Here is a 9,172-nt window from a genome sequence, read left to right on the forward strand (position 1 = left end):
CTCCTCTTCCCATGCCGATATCACCCCTTCTCTTCTTCCTCGCGTCGCCCTCCCCCACCTCCACTGCCGCCGACAACGAGATCCACCGGAGAGCAGTTGAAGGCCATCTCATTGGTGCCCTCTCCCATCCCTCTTCTCCTTCACTGCCGCATCTTCCCCGAGCCACCTCGGACGTCGTCGGTCTCTCCTCACGCGAGCACCAGTCGATTCTCCTACCCGCGTGTTCCCGCACCTGAGCCGACCTTGTTGGTGCAATTTCCAGTAGGTCAAGGTTGACCTAGTTAGGTCAAGGGAGTGACCGGATGCTAAGCATGATGTACCAACAGGTCAAGGTTGACCGGATGTTGGTTTGAAAGGCTTGGGACTTGGTTTGGGCAAAAACCAAGCTCTGGATCGATCAGTGGATCGATCCAGTGATACACTGGGTATCTGGATCGGTCTGGTGACCGATCAGTAATCAAACAGTAGCCTATTGAGTGTTATCTGATCGGTCTGCAGACCGATCAGGAAACAACGATCAGAAGGCAAGAAGTTCGGGAGAAAAAGGAAGGGGCATGCCTCTGATCGGTCCCTGGACCGATCAGAGGAAGCTCTGATCGGTCCCCATGACCGATCAGCAGCACCCTGGACCGATCAGGGTGGAGCCTGATCGGTCCAGGCCTAGCCGTTGTGACTCAACGGCTAGGCTATTTCGGGCTTCTGTGTTCTGGTCTTTTTGCCTTGCAGGTTCGCAGGTTGGCTTAGGATATCAGAGGTTATAAAAGGATCGAGAGGCACTACAGAGCTACTTCTTCCTTCTTCTTCCTCCTCGGAACTGAGCTGCTGTTCTTCTGTGCTCTTGAGCTTTGCTGAGCTCCGAAGCTTCGCGTGAGCTTCCTCGACTTCTTCGACTTCTTCGACTGGTTTCAGCTGCTGCTGTGATTCTGTGAAGTTGGTGCTTCATCTACAGATTTCAGTCGACGACGAGAAGGCAAGCAAGAGTTGTTACATTCATCTTTATATTTGTATCTTGCTGTGCTTCTTGTACTTGTACTCTGATCTTGCTGTTGCAAGAGTTTGTGGTGAGGTTTCTCCACCCACAAGGAGTATTTATTAGCCGGTTCTCCGGGGACTCATCCACCGACGGATTGATAGGCTTCGTCCACCTTACGGACACGCCGAGGAGTAGGAGTTTCATCTCCGAACGTCGTTACATCGTCGAGTTCGAGTTTGAGGTTTGATCTTTCCTTTTTGCGTTTCTATTTAGTTATTTCCGCTGCGCTAACCCTAATCGTAGGAAGAAACGCGAAGAATTTGGGGGCGGCTATTCACACCCCCCCTCTCTAGCCGCGACCATCGATCTTAACAAGTGGTATCAAAGTCAGGTCGCTCTTCGTTGGATCAACACCCGGGGGAGCACGAGCTAGAGAATGGAGTTATTTGGAGAGGACGTCACAATTCCACCTTTCTACGATCGCGATGACTTCACGTTTTGGAAGGTAAGAATGAAGTACTTTCTTATAACTAACCTAGAAAATTGGAGGTGTGTGCAATTAGGTTTTACTCCTCCATTGGATAAAGAAGGAGAACTTTTGGAGAAGAAGAAGTGGACGAAGGAGCAAATCCACCAATCAACCATCAATGATGAGGTAACGAAAATCATTGAATTTTCTTTACCTAATGATGTTTTGTGTAGGATAGGTGGATATAACGATGCCAAGGAGTTGTGGAATAACTTGGCAAAGTTCCATGAGGAGAGCTCCAATTCAAGCCATGAAGAGGAGTCAAGTGAGCCAAGTAGCTCACATCATGGAAGTGTTCAATTAGAAGTTGAGGGCTACTCAACATCTAAGGATGAAGAGGAGAAGAGTTCTTCTTCAAGTTCGGAGCAAGAAGAAGAAGAAGCGTCTACCTCCGGAAGGGATGAAGAAGAGAGCTTTCATCCATCCTCAAACTTAGGTAACTCAAGCATTTTAATTTCTAGCAAATTACACATAATGTGCTTTGAGTGTAGGGAATTTGGGCACTACAAGAGTTAGTGTCCGAAGAGGATTAGAAAGTCTCCACCGGCGCCAAAGGTCAAGAAAGCCGGAGTCCCGATACGCAAAGGCAAAGAGCACGTGGTGTGCTTTCAATGCAATCAAAGGGGACACTATAGGAGTCAATGTCCGAGGGGGAGGCAATCTCACAAGGACAAGAGACCGAGCACGTCTATAGGGGGAGCTAAGGTAAACCCTAAGGTAATCTCTAAGGCTCATTTTTGCAATTCAAATAGAACACATGCTAGTAGTTTTGTTGCAACTGTTAACAATAATAAGCATGATAACCTTAGAAATTGATACACATGCTTAGGTGCCAAACATGTGAGCCTAGATAAGGATAACACTAGGAAAGCCAACCCAAGAATTAACCCATCTAAGGCTAAGGAAAATCTAGGTAGGAATCCCAAATCAACTAGACACATGCCTAGGAATGCCTCAAAGAAAAATGACAAATCAAGTCTTGAGGTATTAAAGAAGAAAAATCAAGTCTTGAGGTCAAGACTTGACACTTTAGAAAAGACCCTTAAAAATTTAGAGAAGTCAACTCTAGGGTCTAAGGGTCAAAAACCAAAGACAAAGGACAAGAAAGGTTTGGGTCACAAACCTAAGTCCCAAGTAGTCAAGCCCAATTATCATAATGTTCCATTCGATTATGGAACAAGACCTAGGGCTAGAAAGACCATCACCAAGGTCACAAGGGGAGTCACCCCTAGAGTTGATCTTGATGAGTTCCAAATGACCAAGGCTTTAAAGCCTAGGAGGGTCATTAGGAGGGTTGCTAGGGAAGTCATCCCTAGTGAATACTTAGTGAACCCAATGAGCTCAAATAGGTATTGGGTTCCTAGGAGCGTGATTCCATCATGCTAGATTAGTTAGGGTGTGCCAACCTTACTTGAATAGGTAGTTAACCTAATCATGGCAAAAGGTGGCACTTTAGGATTTTTCAAGGTATAATCAAGCCTTGAAAATGAAATTAAGAATTATTCCTAAGGTGATTAGAATGTGCCAATCAAATTTGAGGAATTTTCTAGAGTCAATTTAGTTGGCACATAGTGATCTAAAAATCTTTGGTATAAGATTTTAGGTCTATTACACTTAGGAATATAGAATTTATGGCAAAATGATCAAAATTATCAAAAATGGCAACTAAGGCTAGAATTAGGTATTTTCTATACTTTTATATGCTATTTGCCATGTATTGTTTGCCATATGCCATGTCATGACATCATATTTAATTTATGATCATTTGAAATGTCATGATAATGCTTAGGTTAGTTAAATGTCATGATTTGTTTAAGTTTCATACTTTATCCCATGACATCATGACATTGACACATGTTATTATGTATGATATCATTTTATGCCATGTCATCATTTCTTGCATTTATAATCAATGAAATTGATTTAAGGTTAAAAACACAATTTGATATGGAGATCAAATTGTTGTTTAGAAAATGCATGAGACCTTAGCCTAAGATAACCTAAACCCATATCTCACATCAAAATTGACTTGGATGTGTTTGATACACCTTAGATGTGTGTGAGATATTAGGATGATGAGTTAGGAACAAGGTGCATAGTTCTTGTACCTAGATGAGCCAAATTTAAAATTGGGGATCATAGGGAAAGCTTATGTACAAGTCATGTACATTTAGCCCTAAGATTGTGGTCCTAAATTAAATGGTTTAAAATCATTTCAAAATTGATTTGAAAAACCTTGATGAAGCTTTTCTAGTGATAGCATTCATCATTGAGCAAAGTGATACAAAGACAAGTTAACTTTGAGCTATTTCAAAGACTTTTGAACTTTGTATCAAGATTGAAAAATGGAAGTTATTTTCATAGAAAACTATTTTTCCATGATAGTATATGTTATGAGGAATGTATCCTCAAAATTTCACAATTTTTCGAATTTTCTGTGATTTTCTAAAGGTTTCTGAATTTCGGGAGAAGAAAAATTCAGAAATCAGATATCAGAGGTTGTGGACCGATCAGAAGGGAGTCTGATCGGTCCAGGCAGTTGTGGATCGGTCACTGTGACCGATCCAGGGAAGACCTGATCGGTCTGGTGACTGATCAGGGCGTGCCAGTTTCGACTGTGCTGTCTGAAATTTCAGCAATGAAGTTGGTGTTTTGGATTTCTAAAGGGTTGAAACTCTCCAAGACATTGTTGGTGCAATGGTCAAGGGGGAGTTGACCTTTAGGGGGAGTTTTACCTATTAGTCAAGGGGGAGTTGACTTTTAGGGGGAGTTTTTACTCCTAAAGACTTGAGTGATATGAGATTATCACTAAGTTAATTGTTGGACCTTAGTATCAAGGGGGAAATTAAGAGTTTCAATGAAAGGTATGAGACTTTCATTAGGAAGAAACTCTTGACCTTGATTCACTCTTTTTGATGTATGTCAAAAAGGGGGAGAATGGAGAATATCTAGAGAATGTTCAAGGAAGAACATTGGAGTTAGTGGGAGAGTTTGTTGATCACAACGAGTGAAGTTGTGAACAACGATAACTTACTCTTCAGGGGGAGAGTTTGTTGATGTGTGCCAATAGGGGGAGAATGAAGGGTTTAAGTTAGGCCTTCATTATCTAAGAAGGAGGTTGCCTTCTTAGAAGGAGAATGTAAGGTTGTAACTTATGTTTCATTACTTAGTGGCATGAAGAAAGTTGAGACTATTGGATTAGCCTAACTTAAAGGTATTGTCAAACATCAAAAAGGGGGAGATTGTTGGTGCAATTTCCAGTAGGTCAAGGTTGACCTAGTTGACCAAGCGTAAACCTTGGTCATGGTTTCGATGTTTGACAATACAGAAAGACATGTAGACATGGACAATGCAGGTGCAGTTGTCCATGCGGAGAGATACTGATCAGGGTCTGATCAGGTTGGATGAAGAAGAGTCAAGTAGGTCAAGGTTGACCGGATACTTGACTGGGAAGTCCTAACTGGGATGTTAGGCAGTTCGGAAAGTCCTGGTGAGTGAAGCCAGGCAGTCAGGAAGCCAGGTGAAAATCCTAGTGAGTGAAGCTAGGTGAAAGTGAAAGTCCTGGTGAGTGAAGCCAGGCAGTTGGAGAAAGTCCTGGTGAGTGAAGCCAGGCAGTGGGAAAGTCCTGGTGAGTGAAGGCAGGCAGTGGGAAAGTCCTGGTGAGTGAAGCCAGGAAGATTGAAAAGTCCTGGTGAGTGAAGCCGGGCTGATTGGAAATCCTGGTGAGTGAAGCCAGGTGAAAACCCTAGTGAGTGAAGATAGGTGAAAGTCCTGGTGAGTGAAGCCATGCAGATTGGAAAGTCCTGGTGAGTGAAGCCGGGCAGATTGGAAATCGTGGTGAGTGAAGCCAGGTGAAAACCCTAGTGAATGAAGATAGGTGAAAGTCCTGGTGAGTGAAGCCGGGCAAGGAAAAATCCAGATGGATCAAGGATGATCGGACATCTGGTGTTGAGAAGGTCAAGTAGGTCAAGGGAGTGACCGGATACTTGGCACGAAGAGAAAAGTCTAAGTGGGTCAAAGGGATTGACCGGACACTTGGTGGGGAGTCTTAGCAGGTCAAGGGAGTGACCGGATGCTAAGCATGATGTACCAATAGGTCAAGGTTGACCGGATATTGGTTTGGAAGGCTTGGGACTTGGTTTGGGCAAAAACCAAGCTCTGGATCGATCAGTGGATCGATCCAGTGATACACTGGGTATCTGGATCGGTCTGGTGACCGATCAGTAACCAAACAGTAGCCTACTAAGTGTTATCTGATCGGTCTGCAGACCGATCAGGAAACAACGATCAGAAGGCAAGAAGTTCGGGAGAAAAAGGAAGGGACATGCCTCTGATCGGTCCCCATGACCGATCAGCAGCACCCTGGACCGATCAGGGTGGAGCCTGATTGGTCCAGGCCTAGCCGTTGTGACTCAACGGCTAGGCTATTTCGGGCTTATGTGTTCTGGTCTTTTTGCCTTGCAGGTTCGCAGGTTGGCTCAGGATATCAGAGGTTATAAAAGGATCGAGAGGCACTACAGAGCTACTTCTTCCTTCTTCTTCCTCCTCGGAACTGAGCTGTTGTTCTTCTGTGCTCTTGAGCTTTACTGAGCTCCGAAGCTTCGCGTGAGCTTCCTCGACTGGTTTCAGCTGCTGCTGTGATTCTGTGAAGTTGGTGCTTCATCTACAGATTTCAGTCGACGACGAGAAGGCAAGCAAGAGTTGTTACATTCATCTTTATATTTGTATCTTGCTGTGCTTCTTGTACTTGTACTCTGATCTTGCTGTTGCAAGAGTTTGTGGTGAGGTTTCTCCACCCACAAGGAGTATTTATTAGCCGGTTCTCCGGGGATTCATCCACCGACGGATTGATAGGCTTCGTCCACCTTACGGACACGCCGAGGAGTAGGAGTTTCATCTCCGAACCTCGTTACATCGTCGAGTTCGAGTTTGAGGTTTGATCTTTCCTTTTTGCGTTTCTATTAAGTTATTTCCGCTGCGCTAACCCTAATCGTAGGAAGAAACGCGAAGAATTTGGGGCAGTTATTCACACCCCCCCTCTCTAGCCGCGACCATCGATCCTAACAGACTTTTCTTCCTGCGCACGAGCACCACAGCAGCCGACGACCTCTCCTCTTCACTCGGGCACCCCAGCCGCTGAGCGTCCGTCGCCGACCCAACGGAGCAATCACCGGCGTAGATCTGTGAGTAGCTGGATTCCATTAGGGTAAATTGATGTCAAGGCTTTGGGTTGAGATCTGATCTCCGTGGGTAGCTTGCGGATTTGATTTGGGGATTTGGTTGAGGTGAGTATTGTTTTGTTTGTTAAGATTTCGGCAATTAATTGCTCTATGATTAGGTTCTAGACTAATTTTGGAAGGAATTGGTGTATGGGTAATTTGGTAGCTGTCGGACAGTGGTTTTGTAGGGGCTGTGAGTTTCGGATTTTGCTGCCATATCTTAAGGTATGTGTACCTCTAGTTGTTCTTTTAGTATGCTGCTCAATTAGGTTTTCTAGTAGGTTGTGGATTAGGGTAGGTTCAGTGGTGATTCTCTAGATTGTTTCATGGTCGTGTTTGGTGATGGCTATAGTCTGGGACGAATTCGGAGAAGATTTTCCAGGTTGGTTTTCTATTTTTATGAGGAATTCTGTTTTACGTATTTAGTTGTGGGTTGTGGTGTACATGTCTTGGCCTTGACGTTGGTTCTTCCTTTGCTAGATGGTTTCTTGTGTACTGGGTTGTAGCCTAGAACCGAATTGTTGCTGGTATGATTAGGGATAATTATTCCAGGTGGTTGTTTGAAATGATTAAGATAAAATGTTGGGTTTAATCTAGGGTTAGATTAGCTCTGAGATTATAGTTAACTGAATTAATAACCGAATTTGAGTCCTAAATTGGAGTGCAAGTTTATTTTGGATACATGGGGAATAGATTAATTATATATGTTGTTATAGGCCTTTGATTTACGACGAGGCACTTAACGGGTGGAAAACATTGGATGCACGACCTACGTGTAAAGGCGGGTACTTCTTACTTTGATTCTGTAGTTCTTTGAACTTAGTGCATGAACTATTTTTGGATAAAGACTATTTTACCTTGACTCCACTCTTATTTTCCTGCGCTTGATACTTCCACGCGATCTTTGAGAAATTTATTTCCATATCTATACAGTCTCTTATTGTTATCCATGATCAGTAGCAGATACTAGATACCATGTTTGTATACTTTGACTATTGTTTATTTATGTACTATATTGAGCATGCTGGCTTCATGTAGCATACCTAAATTTGTTTATATTTGAATGATGATTGTTGCATTTGGCGCATCATGCCAACGACCAATTCTCCCTTGCGGTCGAGAGAATTGTTAAAAAGGGGCCGCATCCTCGGCCACTCGAGAGGGTGGTAGCTGAGTTGATGTCGCTTGTCCTGTCGTGCTGCACTCGGTCACTCATGGGTAGTGGTAGCTGGAGTACGAGCAGCAGGGACCCCGTCGCAGATGTAGCTAGTTAGCTACTATGAAACTGTCCCCTCGGCCACTCGTGTGAGTGGTAGCTGGAGTGGTGTACAGTCTGTCACTGACCCGGCCTCTCGACCATACGGAGGTCATGGTGCAGAGAGGTGGGCGGGAGTGACCATCCGTGCATACGCTGTTGTTATTATATTTGTTTTGGTTGCTGCTGTCTATATATGCTGCTATTGCTTACTTACTGCTGTTGTTCACATATGCTGATACGCTTACTTATGTTGAGATATATTCTCATTATAGATGTTTAGTCATTGTAAATTTGTATATACCTTGCTTATTACCTCTGTAATATAAGCAGTACTGTAGCAGATTAGTACCAGTTCTGACCTACTATACCTAGCCTAGGATATGGTTTCAGGTATGAGCATTTATTTTGGTTCTATTATAGTATCTGCTATTCTCTTATGAGGCTGTATACTGTTGACACTCTTTACTTACATGTTATGTTCATGCACTATCTCTTTCCTTACCCGCTGAGTTCCAATACTCACCACCCCACAAAATGGTTTTCTTTCGCCAGGTAACAGGTAGATGAGTCATGGATGCTTGGAGAGGTGCCGACTGCCAGTCCTGGGTTCTACGTCACACTCGAGGATAGTTTTCGTTTTGGTTTTGTTATCGTTTGGGGTGGTATATTGATTTTGTGTATTTTGTTTTCCAACAAGTCGATGTTAATTTTGGGTCAAGTCTGTGATGACGGGTATTTTTATTAGTGTCGTTGTTGGTTTTACGTCCGTATCGTTTTATGTCTTCCGCTGCTGTGTGTTTTGGATTCAGCCGTGTAGGCTTATTAAACTGCGTGGTTTATTTCATTTTTGTCCAGCCGGGTAGGCTGAGTATATTAAACTGTGTGTTCTGCTGTTTATATTTTGTATATATATATTTCAGCCGAGTGTGGCTGAGGTATATTTTGTATGTAGTAATGCTTTAGATTGTCACCCGTACAGAGGAGATGCTGCCGAAATTTCTTCGGGCAGGGACTCCTCTGGGGCGTGACAATTAAGCTTGGTTCAAAATCAAACTATCTTAGTTTATAACCAAATCAATTTTGGTTCATAACTAAACCAAACCAATTTGGTTTATTATTAAATCATAATGAATCTAACCTTGCTTTCAAGAGGCATGGCTCACTATCACTTTCATTCTAACAAATATCTGCTA

This window comes from Zingiber officinale, chromosome 4B (genome assembly GCF_018446385.1).
Source record: "Zingiber officinale cultivar Zhangliang chromosome 4B, Zo_v1.1, whole genome shotgun sequence".
NCBI lineage: Eukaryota > Viridiplantae > Streptophyta > Magnoliopsida > Zingiberales > Zingiberaceae > Zingiber > Zingiber officinale.